Below are 15,491 nucleotides of genomic sequence, written 5' to 3' on the forward strand. Positions count from 1 at the left end.
ATTATTGGACTTTTATTTTTCTCTCTTCCTGAATTCACTTAAGGGCAACAACTTATAAAAATCATACATTTCAGGAAGAAGAAGAAAAGGTTTATGTTTTATGTAGCTGTTTTATCGGTAATGTCAACTTGAATGAAATCGGAAAGAAATGCAGGCTATCAGGCTGAGTCACCAGACGTAAATTGAGTTCTTTATTTTTTAAGTGTTAAGAAATATGTGGCATACATGAATTTAGATGGACTCCAAGACTAGAGCTGTATACTGAATGTTCACGTAAATATGTTCAGTGGAACAAGTGCACTTTGGGAGGGTGTTGTACCCCCATTTCATCAGTTTTTCATCCTTATTTCATGAATAGCCAATGGCCAATCTGTGGCTCCTTAATTTCTTTTACTTCTTATGTAACCCAGGGCTGCTTCCTCCTGTTTATGTCATCCCAGCCAACTAAGGAACAAGGGCAATAGCCAACTAAAGAGTAGTCCCACTGAAATTAATGAACCTGCTTTAGACATGTACATTATTTTCAATAGCTCTTCTCTGAGTAGGACTAGTATTCAGTACAACTCCATGTACTCAGCATGATGACATCATCACATAATATTACATAATATCCAATTGTCACAGGTGATTGAGAAGAAGGATATTGCTTCCTGCCCCAACTCTGAATAAGTAAATATTATCCTCCTTATGTACAACCTCCCTTTCCTGAAACTTGCTCAAAACATGGCGGTGCTCTGCTTCTGAAGATAGCAACCAATTCCTTGGGGCTGAGATCCCTTTAGTCTTCCCAATAAAATATTTGAGGGTGCTGGAGTCCCCCAAAGTTGATGGGCATAGCCATTCAAATGCTGTGCGTGTGCAGTGGCATGTGATTATGTGGGGTGGGGCTTACCTGCCCCACATATTTTATTCACGTTAGCACCCCTGCTTCTGAATACCAGTCACTGGAAACCACAGGAGGTTTAAGAAGAGGATGTTGGGTGAGACAGATCATTGGCCTCATCAGGCAGGCTCATTGTATGCCCTTAGATCAGTGATGGCCAAACTTGGCCCTCCAGCTGCTTTGGGACTACAACTCCCATCATCCCTAGCTGGTCAGGAATGATGGGAATTGTAGTCCCAAAACAGCTGATGGGCCAAGTTTGGCCATCATTGCCTTAGATTCTTAACGGTGAAGGGGAGACCTTTTGAAGGTTTTCCAATGGAAACTTCACTAATAAGCACTTCCTTGCACCTGTGCTCCATCAAATAAACCATCAAAGGGACTGTTGGTCTTTGTGCTGCACTGAACTCATACTGTATATTTACTCTTCTATCCAGCAGAGATTTGTCTTCTTGATATTGGCTTTCCACACCCGAAACCCATACTTAACCCCAACATTAGACCCACTTTTAATGTTCTTCCCTCTGCCATGCCTCAAGAATCATCCACCAGTTGCTTCGGATATCTTGAAAAGACAAACCTTTTGCCCAGGCTTTTCTTGACCTATAAGATCGAACCCTGTTATTACTAGATTTCTGCTTTTATCTCTGCTTTTAGTATAATGTTTTACTCTACTGCTAGGGAAGCAAGATGCACGATCACAGTACAAGAACACAGTCAAGTGAGACAAAAGCACTCAATGAAGGTGCACAGTACAGCTTGTGAAGGGTGCAGAAGGGGGCCGAGAGCCAGAGAGAGGCACCTGGAGGACCACATGTGGCCTCCAGGCCTGAGGTTCCCCATGCCTAACTGAGCCCACGCAAAAGCTTTCAGCTCAGGCTTACTCACTGGCCAGAGTCCCAGGAAGACCTTATTTCTTTGCAGCATAGTAGCAGAAGTTGAGCTCTGGCACTGACAGTTGATTTGTTAGAAGTAAGCCCAACTGCATTAATGGGACTTTCTTCCTAGTAACTGTCTAGATTTCAGCCTTAAGTTTTCAGATTTCCTCTGTGAAAAAGTCATTCAAGTGTGGATAACTGGCCTGTTTATCATCTTTCGTAGTGAACAGAAATACAAATAATTAAGTGTGTTTTTCTTCTGTCTCAATACTTCTTGTTCACTTTTGTTATTTGTCAGTTCAACAGTGTCAGGATCTTTTCCTGTTTCTGATATATTTGAAGACTTTTAAAATTGTTTGTCTTAATGTTTTCAGAAACATACTTCTCAAGTTCTTTTCTTTTTCTTTTGGTTTGCGTTATTATCATCTTAGATTGGTTTGGTCAGAGTTTGGGCACGTTTCTCTTCCTTTCATTGACCTTGACTTCAACTTTTTAACAGAAGAATTTTTGCCTTTTTAAATTTCTTTGCTCATTAACCATGTTGACATTAGTACCCTTTCTTACCTGCAGTACACATTTTATCTGAACCTTTAAAAAAAATTAAATACCCCCCAAAAATGATCTTTAAAGAGTTGACCCTTCTGACAACACCTTTCAGCTTTTCTTTTATCAAATCCCTACATTTTGAAAAGTTTACTGTTTTGAAATTAAATGTTACCATGTCAGACCTTTCAGACAACTTTCCTCTTCTAGGCTGGCTTTGTTATAGTTACAGTAATTGTTCTGGCACCGTTCAAGATTCAGTGAAGAGTTAACTCCCCTCTAGTTGCCCCTATAAGTTGCTGTTCTAATGCACGGTCATTTATCTTATCTAGGAATTCTATTTGTTATGACACAAATGTCTTATGACCAGTAAATGAGAGTGTAGCTGAGGCCCCTGATCATTACAAGATGCTCTCCTTTGATTATCATCCTCAGGTTTACCTTCATAACTTTGAGTATGTGTGTGTGATAGTATATCCCCAGAATTTAATTAACAGCTTGTTTGTAAATATTGATTAATCTTGAAAAGTGGGGATACAAATATTTAAAATATAAACTTATTTACATATACTTAAAGTTGGGTATTTCCACCCAAAGGAGTTTCAAGAGTTTTCTTCTTCTTAACTTTTCTCATTTATTGGATCCAGTGCTCTTTTTGACATATAGAGGGGCTCCCCCTCCACTCTTGTGCTTTCCGTAGAAATTATATTCAGGAAGAACGGTATTTCAGAATTCTCAAGATTTCTGATATGCTCACTGTATGTTCTCTTCTAATATCAAACACAGCAATGCTCCCATTTTGGCTTTGACAACTTTGCCATTTATACATTGCTTCTCTCTCCTAATGTCCTTTTGGTGTGCAATTTTTATAATGAATTTCTGGCTTTGCTAAAAGGTTGTCATTCTGTGTGCTCATTGACAAGTTCTACCCTATTTCCCATTTTGTGGATTTGGAAATGTTTACACTACCATCCACATATAATAATTTGTGAATCAGATGCTGTGCAGATCCCTTAGAAGCCAGTTTTAAAACTGCATTGCGAAAATTCTGATTTTATTTCAAATATCACAATAGTCTGATTCTATTGCCAATGCTGCCTGGCTTATTACACCTTCTGCACTGAAAATGATAGAAGGGCCTGGTCTTCAGACATAAAGGGCCCATAGTAGAGGACTTGCATTGCATGTTGAAGGTTTGAGCTTCGATCCCTGGCAGCAATTCAGCAAGACCCCGCCCCACCTCCTGAAACCATGGAGAAATGCTGCCAGTCAAGTGTATACAGGGTGAGATGGACCAATGGATTGACCTGGTATAAGATAGCTTATACCAAAGTTATTCAATGCACTGGGCTTGTGCATTGATTTCAGTGGCCAACTCAATGTTCTTAACAATTTCCCCAAACAAACTACATTTGGCTTTGAGGTTATCCATTCCCCAATGGATTCTGTTACTGTTGATTCCTTCTCCCACATTATATCTTGACGTATCAATACCACATATAATGTCTGAAAGCTTTGTACCAGACAGACAAGTCATTATGGCAACACCACACCTATCACAGTCCCATCTCTCCATCTTCCTAGTAACTGTGAATGCAGGTGGTAAGGGAACAACTGATACTTAATCACGAGCTATTAAAGTATTAGAACTAGCTTGCCACCAGGGGAAAGAATTACAGCCCACTGTGAACAGGTGCTAAGATGAATGACTTATTTAGGAACCAACATGTAGCTCCCTCTTTTGCACACGCTTTTGTCTTTATTTTGCATAAGGGGGTTAGGCACAGAAGCATTCTTTCTACTCTAATGGTGGTTGATGGTTCCAAGAAGATCCTGAGTCTGACAGGGAAAACTCTTTGCTTCCAAATCCCTCTGTCTCCTTTCTTTAGAGAATGATGTCAATCCTCCTACAACTTCTAAAAATCCAATGTTTACGTTACTATCAGCAGCCAGTTTGGCAATAACCTGCTACTGGGAATAATCAAAAGCTCCTATGTGGGAGAAATGGTTTATTAATGTATGGAACATTGCTGGGCAGAGATAGACTGGGGGCAAAGCCAGATCTTACAGTTTTGATGCCTTCATCTGCCCCAGCTGCCACGAAACATGTCTCTCCTATATTCATTTCTACAGCCACAGCAGGCGCTGTAACTCTCCAACAGTTTGACTTCACTCCCAAATGCACGCTGCTCCACAGTCTCCCGAGACAGATAGATGCCAGCAATAAGATGCAGACTGTTCTTTATTTTGTTATCATATCAATAGGGAGAGTCATATAAGTACTGTATTCCTTCCGTGATTTGCTCCTCATTGTGGTTGGGCTATATAGACTTGTCTTAAAATTTTGCTTGTATGTAACTGCATCTCTGTAATTTGATCTTTAAACTGAATATGCTCCATTTACGGTTCTGTTATTGTTTGTACAGTTATGCATTAGTTTGTACGTTGTTTATGAAAAATCAATACAATTTTTGGAAAGTAAATGGTTACTATTAGCTATGGTTAAGACAAGGAGAATAAGGAAGACTAGTCTAAATTTAAATTAAAATAAGGGAAGATTTGCTGAGCAATCGATAAGAATTTGGAATACAGAAAAGGGAGGCATGAGGAAGTTGGGGAAGAAAGCTATAAGAAATTAGGATATGAAATGGTACATGTTTTTTGTTTTGTTTTTGTCTTTGTATGTTTATGTATGTTGTGTTTATATGGAAAAAATAAAAATATTATCTTAAAAAAAAAAGAAAAATCAATACAATTTTTTTCCCAAAGATCTTCCCATTTTGAGACAATCAAAGCTAAACCGTGTTCTAGGTTTCCCCTAAAATCTAAGACCTAACTAACCTTATTAGCAACCACCAAATCATATTCAAATACTGGTATTAGTTTTGTCTCCATTGCTACATCTGTAACAGCACAATCCTAACTATGTCCACTGAATTCAGTAAGGCTTACTCCCAGGTAAGGGGAGGGGGGAAGGATTGCAAACTAAGCTGAGTGTGCATAGTAAGATGGCCACAGAGGTGGACAAGGTTTCAGTTGGAAAGCAACTCAGAACACAGCAAGCGTATGGAAATACTGTTTCCTCTCCGTGAAATAAAATGGATGCCGACACATTGCTGATGGGGGAGGTTAAACGCATATAAATGTCTATGAAGCATCTGTGCAGCTCTTAATGATGCTATTAACAATGTGTTTACACTAAAGGAAAGAGTTGACACAAAACAAAGGAATCTGAAGCCTGCACATAAATAGCGCTGTAAGAAAGTTAAGACTTATGCTACTTCTTACAAGATGGAGGTCCAGTCAAGACAACATGGTACATTATCTGCCTGATGCAAGACTCGCCATGCAATGGCCTTCTCATCGTTTCCTTAAAGGGCCGAAACAATGCACAGGAACAATCTAGAACAGAAAAAATAACACACACACACACACACACACACACACACACACGCACGCACACACACACACATTTTTGAGTATTTGTATAAGAACTGTATCAATGACAAAGCAAGCTGTTAGTCTACTACTAATTAGAGAACAGCTGAACTGGCTTGGAAAAACTGGCGCTATCTATACACAGAGTTGTTTAGCAGCATTTGGAAGTAACATTTGCATCCCATCAACCTTTTGGGAACAGCTGCATTCTCTTTTAATTGTCTAAAGCCTGTCTCCACAATCCGTTGCCTTAGGATTTCCCCCCCTCCCACTAAAATATAATTGGCTGCTGCTATCAGGACAAAAATATTTCTCTTTAAAGGGCTAATTATGCCTCTTGGATGGACCACACCGTGAGCTTGCTCAGAACTCCCAGGGGAATTTGTGGGGCAGGCACTGCAATAAGGAATTTGCTGGAGCCTGCACTCCTACTTCCAGCTTGTACTTGATGAGGTTACTCCCCCCCCCCCCCCCAAGAAGTTGTCTGGGTGAACTGAAGGGGCAAAATAAAATTCCTCACCTGTATCCAGTGCAATGACAAGACAGCCAGATTCACTGCTAGGATTCGAGAGGAGTCTTGCCCTCGAACTAATTTCAGTGGTTAAATCCACGGTTGGTTCATACCCTGGCTTGCATCGCAGCAAAATGTCAGCAAACTGGCATAACCGCAAATAGGTTAAGCTTCTGTTTAGTTTGCAGATTGGCAAACAGACGAAGATCACTGGTATTTCAATTATTGGCGATCCAATGGGCCCCTGTGGATATGAAAGAAGCAGAAATGTGTTCAGCCTTGGAAAGCACAGTGGCATTATAACATTTGCTTGGAACGGTTTCATGTTTGAAAGGATTTGTGATGGTAATGAAGTTGGCAAATATCACCCTACCATTCCCCCCCCCCCCTTGGTCCTTGCAACCTCTTTGAATTTTCATAAGGCCTGTAAGGGCCAAAGGGGATTTTAAAAGTCACCTAGCTCATCCCCCTGCACTCAGGTGGGATTACCTGTTCATATACACATCTAACCGAGCGCTTTGCTCATAACGTGCCGGGAACAAAGAACAGGGATGACTCCAGAAAGGAGGGAGTTCTTGCTGTGTAAACAGTCGGTAAAATATGTCACACTTTGAAATGTTCATGCTATTTATCTAAATATCCACCTCTGCCTTTTTATTTATTTATTTAGATGATTTATGTACTGCCCTTTGCGCAAACCGCAGGGAGGTTTGCAACAAAATCAAATAGATAAAAATCCATAAAAGAACCACCAAGGAATCCCTCTATGACCATCATTATTGGTGGCGGCAGCAGCAGTCCTCTTCCTCTAACACTTCCGAACAAGATGCATCTTAACCAGAAGCCTAAAAGGAGAGAGAAATGGGACCAGGTGCACCTCAGTAGAAGGGGAGTTTTGAAGGCCCAAATAGGACCTGAAGGCAGATCAGAAGCATTAGAAATGAATAATAAAACTCAAAAGAAAATAAAGGCATATGAACATTCCTCCTCCTTCGTCATACTTTGATCCATTTTCACTAATCTCACCAACTCATAAACAAGGTTCTGCTTTGGGCTCTTGTTGAGAACCTATTTAGATCCCCCCCCCCAATTCTGCCCTAAGAGCTAGGGGCAGATTTGATACGTGCTGAGCTCAGAGCTTTCATTGCAATGCTCCAGTGAAAAAAGAAAGTTTGAGGTGTAATTGTCAAACATGTAGATCAAAATTCATCTTTCTGGAACTTGGCAGCCAAAAGCTTGGAAGGGAATAGGAAGTTTCCTTCAACAATGTGTTGACTCAGATGCAGGTGGTGTCAGGAGCTCGTCCTACACTCGAGTACAACCCTGGCAGAGACACATGCCCAAATGGCATGTTCCCTCTCTCCTGATCGATCGTTCGGGAGCTTCAAAAGCTTTCTTCAGCCCAAACATCACAGCGACTGATGCCAACAGACATCGGCACACTTAGGGATCTGCAGAGTCTTCGCAGCTTGCATAACAGACCTCAGCAACTTAGCATTTTGGCTAATCTACTTTATTTACATATAAACACACACAGAGCACTGCAACAGGGCTCCCTCTCTCTCTAGCATCAGACAGCAAAGAGAAAGAACAAAGGACAATAGTCCCACTTCACAGAACACAGCAACACAAACATCCTGTCTCTGTGACTTCCCACTCTGTGGAGTCAAAACATACACCATCATGTGAAAGACAGCAATCCCATGACTGAAATCACAGAGCAGGAATTCTAACAGGCGGTTCAGCAGCAAATAGAATGAAGAGGTTCAGGACTGGATTTCCTACGTCACATAATTGCTAGGACCTGTGCAGATTCTGGACTGCAGTTGTATATCATTATTTGAACTGCCTGTGTCTTCCTCATCTAACTAGCAAATCTTGTGGTACAGAAAATAGGAAACTAGTATAGTTCCCAAGGCCACCCACTACTCTTGAAAACTGTGTGAAAGCTTTAAGGCACAGAAGCATTCCTTGCTCCAATGTATGGTGAGGTTTTCTTAGAATATGCAGTATACAGAATTACCTCTATGCAGGACTGGGTAAATCAGAGTGTACCAGAGCTGAGAGACAGCATTACACAAGCATATTGCATGTACAGGGCTGCTGAGGTTCTGAATCAGTGACTGGGACACTGTGCTAGCATCTAGATGAATGAAGGCATGAAGGGATGGATGGATGGGTTTGTCTTATTGTAGCTTTTTTGCCTTTGTACCTAGAAATTCAGTGGCAGTTGGAACTGAGGAGTACAATTGCCGCTTCTTTTGTTTTCTTTTACAGTGGTACCTCGGGTTAAGTACTTAATTCATTCCGGAGGTCCATACTTAACCTGAAACTGTTCTTAATCTGAAGCACCACTTTAGCTAATGGGGCCTCCTGCTGCTGCCACACTGCCAGAGCATGATTTCTGTTCTCATCCTGAAGCAAAGTTCTTAACCCGAAGCACTCTTTCTGGGTTAGCGGAGTCTGTAACCTGAAGCGTATGTAACCTGAAGCATATGTAACCTGAGGTACCACTGTATACATGACAGGAACAGAGGTGAAATATGCACTGCAAATTACACAAAGTTCATATGCTCATAAAGTACACATGATATGCAAAACTGATTAGCATAATTTGCAGATTTAAGTGCTGCCGCTAGTTGTGTGTTGGGGGGACACAACCTACCGCTAATATATGGGTGACCCCCTAATATCCTGATGCCCCCAATTGCCTGCATTTGGACAGGTGATCAGTTCTGGTTTTGGACAACATAAACACAACCAAATAATCTAAAAACTACTGTTTGTGAAGTTGCATATAAATAATTGTATTTTGTGTGTTTGTGTATGTGTGTGTTTTAATCCTCCATTACTGTGATTCTTTGTTTGAAACACCAAAACAGTCAGGTGCTCTGTACCCTGGAAAGTCTTTTGCCATATTTGACAGCATGACAGGTGAGCACACTGATGCTCTTATCCTAGCATAGGAATTGATTAAGTGAACTTGACAACTGATTTCCTTGTCAGATGACAGTTTTGTTTTCACCATGAGATGCGGTAGACTTGAAGTGGCTAACCCTACCAAAGAAATCATGAGATGAGTGCTCAATGGGCTACAGAAGTGCAATTTGTGTAAACCTATGGATCCTATCATGTCATACTCAACCCTAGTTTGACAATCAGCTGAAAGAGAGAAATTGTGTGTGAGTATTCTGTAGGTACATTGTGCCAGCAAACAAATAAGCTGAACTGGAGACAAATGCACATGTTAAGATAGGCCATGATTCAGCATAGACTTATGGGTACTTAAGGAGCTTTGGTTAAGACTGGATGGATTTAAATTGTTCGTAACAAATGGCATACTACAACCTCTGCTAGATCGTAGCTTTAGGACCAAGAATCTACAGGACCTCCTTCTGAACTGACAGTAGGTCCTATCAGTCCTTTCTCTCTGGAGGGCTTTCTGACTGTACACAATTGCTGAGTGTAAACCATTAAATGGATCTATCTACTTTATACACAAGCTAAATGCATAAACACCTTTGACGTAAAAAAAAAAAAAGGTTCTGTGTTGATATACCACTAATATGTATATTGTGAAGTGTAAAATGAAAATAAGCGCCATAAGTTCTCTCAAAATATACTTAACCTTGAGTGGGCTGTGCTTAATCTGCTCCCCACAGTAACTTTTTTGGACCCAACTTCCCTGTCCCAAAATCTGAAATGATGCTCCACTTCAGGACTGCTGAGTTGTGAGAAAAATTTAGTGAATGCAACACAGAACATAACTGTAGCTTCCATTTATGAAGAAAGAGAAGCACTAAGAAGACACCTACCCACATTTAATAGACTTTGGTGGCACATCCATGAAATGTATCTACCTCTGTCCATTCTTTAAATTTGTAATTTCCAGACTTTATAAAGCTGGTACTTGCAAATGTGTTTTATTAACAATGCTTATCACTAAAAGGCATATGCTAAGTTTTACGATGGTTTACCACGTTAATGTTCTACAAAATGGCTTTAAAGAGCTTTTATCTTTTTTCATAAAAGATTAATACTCGCTTTGAATTTCTTTTACCATGAGCTATTTTGACTGATATCCCTGCTTGAAAAAAATGTTGAATTTTCTTCTGCCTGCACCTAAATACATGATGAAATTATTATTTTTTTCTGTTTTGAAGCCTTCCACTTACACATATGGATCAACCAGTCTGAACAACAGGCTTAGGGAACTAATGTGGTATATGTTACACAGTTAGTTTTGAGGAATCTTGCTTATTGGCTCTGGAAGATCTTCAGAAGAAAAAAAGCAACAATCCTATCTGATATGACCTTAAATGTTATTTCCTGTTTCACACACAATAATGGCATTAATTGTAAAAGACAAATAATTGTCCTGAACTTCAGTTAGAATCTCTTGCTGAATTTGGACAACAGAATCAAATCAGAATCAAATAGTCTCAAATCTTCCATTCTTGGGCAAGGTGATTGAGCAAGTGGTTGCTGAACAACTCCAGGCACACCTGGAGGATGCGGACCATTTGGATCCCTTCCAATTGGGATTCAGGCCTCATCATGGGACTGAAACTGCCTTGGTCGCGCTGGTTGATGATCTCCGGCGAGCTAGGGACAAAGGTGAGAGCTGTTTCCTAGTTCTGCTGGATCTCTCAGTGGCCTTTGATACAATCGACCATAACATCCTTCTGGACCGTCTAGAGGGACTGGGAGCTGGGGGCACTGTTATACAGTGGTTTCGCTCCTTCCTCCTGGGCCGTGTTCAGAAAGTGGTGGTGGGGGATGAGTGTTCAGACCACTGGACCCTCACTTGTGGGGTGCCTCGGGGTTCCGTCCTCTCCCCCATGCTTTTTAACATCTATATGAAGCCGCTGGGAGAGATCATCAGGGGGTTTGGGCTGGGTGTCCATCAATATGCAGATGATACCCAGCTCTACCTCTCTCTCAAATCAGAACCAGTGAAGGCGGTGAAGGTCCTGTGTGAGTGCTTGGAGGTGGTTGGAGGATGGGTGGCGGCTAATGGACTGAGGTTGAATCCTGACAAGACAGAAGTACTGTTTTTGGGGGACAGGAGGCGGGCTGGTGTGGAGGACTCCCTGGTCCTGAATGGGGTAACTGTGCCCCTGAAGGACCAGGTGCGCAGCCTGGGAGTCATTTTGGACTCACAGCTGTCCATGGAGGCGCAGGTCAATTCTGTATCCAGGGCAGCTGTCTACCAACTCCACCTGGTACGCAGGCTGAGACCCTACCCGTCCACGGACTGTCTCGCCAGAGTGGTGCATGCTCTGGTTATCTCCCGCTTGGACTACTGCAATGTGCTCTACGTGTTACGAAAAAGGAGCAATGCTGAGTTCTCCAGATGGCTGGAAAGCCAAACAGGATGTTGATGTTTTGGGACTGTACCGTGGGAACAAAGGGACAGTCTATTATGTGCACTGAGCACCGGATGTTAGCTCAGAGTGTCACATGACCCTGTACTGGAAGTACATGGGAGGAGTTAATTCTCTCTCTGCTGTTGGTGTTAAGAGAGTGCAGACACGTTTTCTCTGTACTGCTGGAAAGACAGAAATAAAGGCATGTAAATACATTTCTGTCTGTCTCTCTCCCCTCCCTGGGAATGAGGGGGGAGTGGTGTGTTCTTCTCACGTTTGAGGAGAATCGCCGATAGTTATCTCGCCTTGTCTTGCCGGGAGTCGCTGACGGGGGAGATCAACAAGGAATCCAAGCCGGGCACCTGGAGAGTGGCCAATTCCTCTGACTAAGGCATGAATTCTGACACTACGTGGGGCTACCTTTGAAGGTGACCCGGAAACTACAACTAATCCAGAATGCGGCAGCTAGACTGGTGACTGAGGGTGGCTGCCGAGACCACATAACACCGGTCTTGAAAGACCTACATTGGCTCCCAGTACGTTTCCGAGCACAATTCAAAGTGATGGTGTTGACCTTTAAAGCCCTAAACGGCCTCGGCCCAGTATACTTGAAGGAGCGTCTCCACCCCCATCGTTCTGCCCGGATGCTGAGGTCCAGTGCCGAGGGCCTTCTGGTGGTTCCCTCATTGCGAGAAGCAAAGCTACAGGGAACCAGACAGAGGGCCTTCTCGGTAGTGGCGCGCGCCCTGTGGAACGCCCTCCCATCAGATGTCAAAGTGATAAACAACTACCTGACATTCAGAAGACATCTTAAGGTAGCCCTGTTCAGGGAAGCTTTTAATGTATGATTTTAGTGTATTTTTGGTTTCTGTGGAAGCCTCCCAGAGTGGCTGGGGAAACCCAGCCAGATGGGCAGGGTACAAATAATAAATTATCATCATCATCATCATCATCATCATCATCATCATCATCATCATCAAGCCACATAGATCAGAACTGCCAAACTTATAAACAACTAAGTGGAATAGAAGCGAACAGCCACATTTGGTGATGCATATGAAAATCTTTGGTGGATAAACCAAAGGTCTATCTAATCCAATATTTTTACAACAACCTCCCAAATATCTTTGGGGAGCTCATAATTAGGGAATAAAGGTAGCAGCCCATTTTTGTTGTGTTCTAACACTTGATATTCAGTTACTAGGCAGAAGACTTGAGTATCTCAGGTAATCTTGCAAACACTAACTGGATCTATACAGAGAGCAGAATTAAATTGAAATGGAGCAGGAAAGTCTTGAGATAACAGAACGGAATTTTTAACACGTTACATCACTGTTAAGATATTTGCACTGGGAGCTTCATCTACTATTGAGCCAGGTTCAAGGTCTTTGTTTTAGTTTTTAAAGCCCTGAAAAACTTAGGTCCAGGGTATCTTCGGGACCAACTATTACATCCCAGCTTGAACACTGAGATCATCTGCAGGAGCATCATTGGTTGTCTGCTGAGTTGAAATCAACATGAAACTGAGCTTCTTTTATCTAATATTGTAGAATGCTCTTCTAATAGAGATTCAGTAGGTGGCTTCTATTTTAGCCTTTAAATGTTTGTTGAAAACTTTTCTATGCCACCAGGCTTATTCAGACAATTAATAAAGCAGATTGTCTAATAGTTAGCTGCTGATTTGTGATTTTAAAGATTTGCATGGTTTTCATTCTATAAATATGATTATTGTATTATGGCATACAGAATTTTTTATAAACAAACAAACAAAAGTGGAATCAATGACTTCACCCTGCTAGTTTGAATGCTTTGATATGTAAAAACAAAATAATCTCATGGCAAGCAGAAAACTATAATGGCGGAGAGAATGGTATGCTCAATATTTTGTCTCTGATATAGCAATTTCTCTCTCTTTTTTTAACATCGGTACAAGAGTGTACCGAAAGTGGCACAGTCCATCTAACCAGCTCAGAATTATGTCATCACATTCCACTGCATGTATAGACTGGTTACTGAGTCCAGGTGTCATTGTTCAATGAGACCCAATAGAACTGTGGCCATGGAATGTAGCCTACTGTCACAGAATATGCATGGGGCAACCACAGAAGTGTCTTAGCCTGTAAAAGTCAAAGAAGTATACTGGTGCTTCAGTGGTTGAATCCAAAGTTCTCAGGGTCTGCCTTTAAGACCGCCATTTAGGAAGCTCACATTTAATCATGAATGGACAGGGCAATTGATAAGTAAGCTCCTTCCTCTTATTTTCTTTTTCTCTTCCGTAGAATGGGAATAATTTCTACTTACTCCAATATGGGTGTAAGGAATATGCCATGTGCTCCAATCATTTTTATAAATGACTGGATGTATAAATAAGCACTGCCTCCATTTGGCAAACTCTGAATTGCTGGTACATTAGAATTTTGACTCCTGTTTGAAAACTTTTGCAGTGATGAGTGCTTCTACAAAGAATATCTTTCATATTAATTTTTGCTCTCTTTACAGCAACAGTTCATGAATCAAAGTAATGCAGAGCTGCAATTCTGAACTGGAGAAAGAAAATCAGACTGGAAGGTGATTCCTTGCAGCTTATGTTGTACATGAAATCTCTTATGGCTCTCAGGCCTCAGGGGCTTAAAATGAGGCTGTAAGGGGATATCTCTCCCAATTTTTCTTCCATCATTTCCAATATAAGGCTGCCAGCCCCACTGCCAAATTGCTACCACTGTTCACTTTGTCTTTTTCAACTTCCTCCCATTCTGAAATCCTTGCTATTTATTCCCTGGGAAATAGTATCGTTTGGTTTTCTGCCTGAGCTTATGACAAAAAGGCATAATATATAACTGTCTCTGGAAAAGGGAAATCTTTTAGAAATTTGAGAGGTGAAGTAAACCTCCCCCCCTAATAAATATTAATCAGCTTGCTTACAAAATCAGATAGAGAACTAGATTAGCAGCTGATATTATGTATGCTGAGAGGAAAAACTATGGGGGATTTTAAACTTGGCAGAGCAGATATAGTAATGTTGAAGTGCCAACTCAATTACTGTTCGGATTCATCTGCAACTCTCTGCAACACTTCATATTTAATTATTCCAAAGTGCGGTAGGAGTGAGAGAAATTCTTTATATTTCCATTCAGTCCCCCCAAACTCATTTTTCCCCTGTCGTGGACTCACTGATTCCATTTTCTTTCAAATGTCATACTGTGTCGATTCTGAAAATGAAATAAAGAACCCAGGCAGCTCTGGGCATTTATTATTAGGCTTTTCTTTTCTAATTCTGCAAATCACTGTTTGTTCTAGATGTTAGGATATACCACAAGCTGCTTAAAGGACAAGAGGAGGGCCAGTGTAACCGGCTGGTCTAGCAGAGTGCTTGAAAATATCTAGCCCATGAGTTTCCAGACTTGCCGTGGACAAGTCACTATCTTAGACTCAGTCCACCATCTACAGTATGGGAATAGCAAGTAAGACCTGAAAGAAAATGTCGCAGTGTGGAGTGCTGCTGCTCCTTGTTCCAGCCGACCAGCCATGCATTCCTCCAATTCATTCCCCATCCAACTAGGGAGGCGTGAATCTGACAATTTTGGTTTCCTTCACTTTCTCATTTTTCCAGGCTTAAGTTCAGGGTTTTTTTTCCACCTTTGCACACCAGTTTGCAATTTTTGTTAAAGGCCCTGTGAAAATTCATCAGCACTTTATGTGAATTTGCTCCTCTCGCTCTCTCTTTTGCAAAAGGGAGTTCTGTAAATATAATGCATTTTTGTATGCTACTTTGACCAATAAATCTTTATAAATAAATAAATACATATTTTATGTACACGCATTTTTTGTATACATTACATGGTTCGGAAACTGCACCAGAAAATCTGGAG

Source organism: Podarcis filfolensis, assembly GCF_964270895.1.
Source record: "Podarcis filfolensis genome assembly, chromosome: 1".
Classification (NCBI taxonomy): Eukaryota; Metazoa; Chordata; class Lepidosauria; order Squamata; family Lacertidae; genus Podarcis; species Podarcis filfolensis.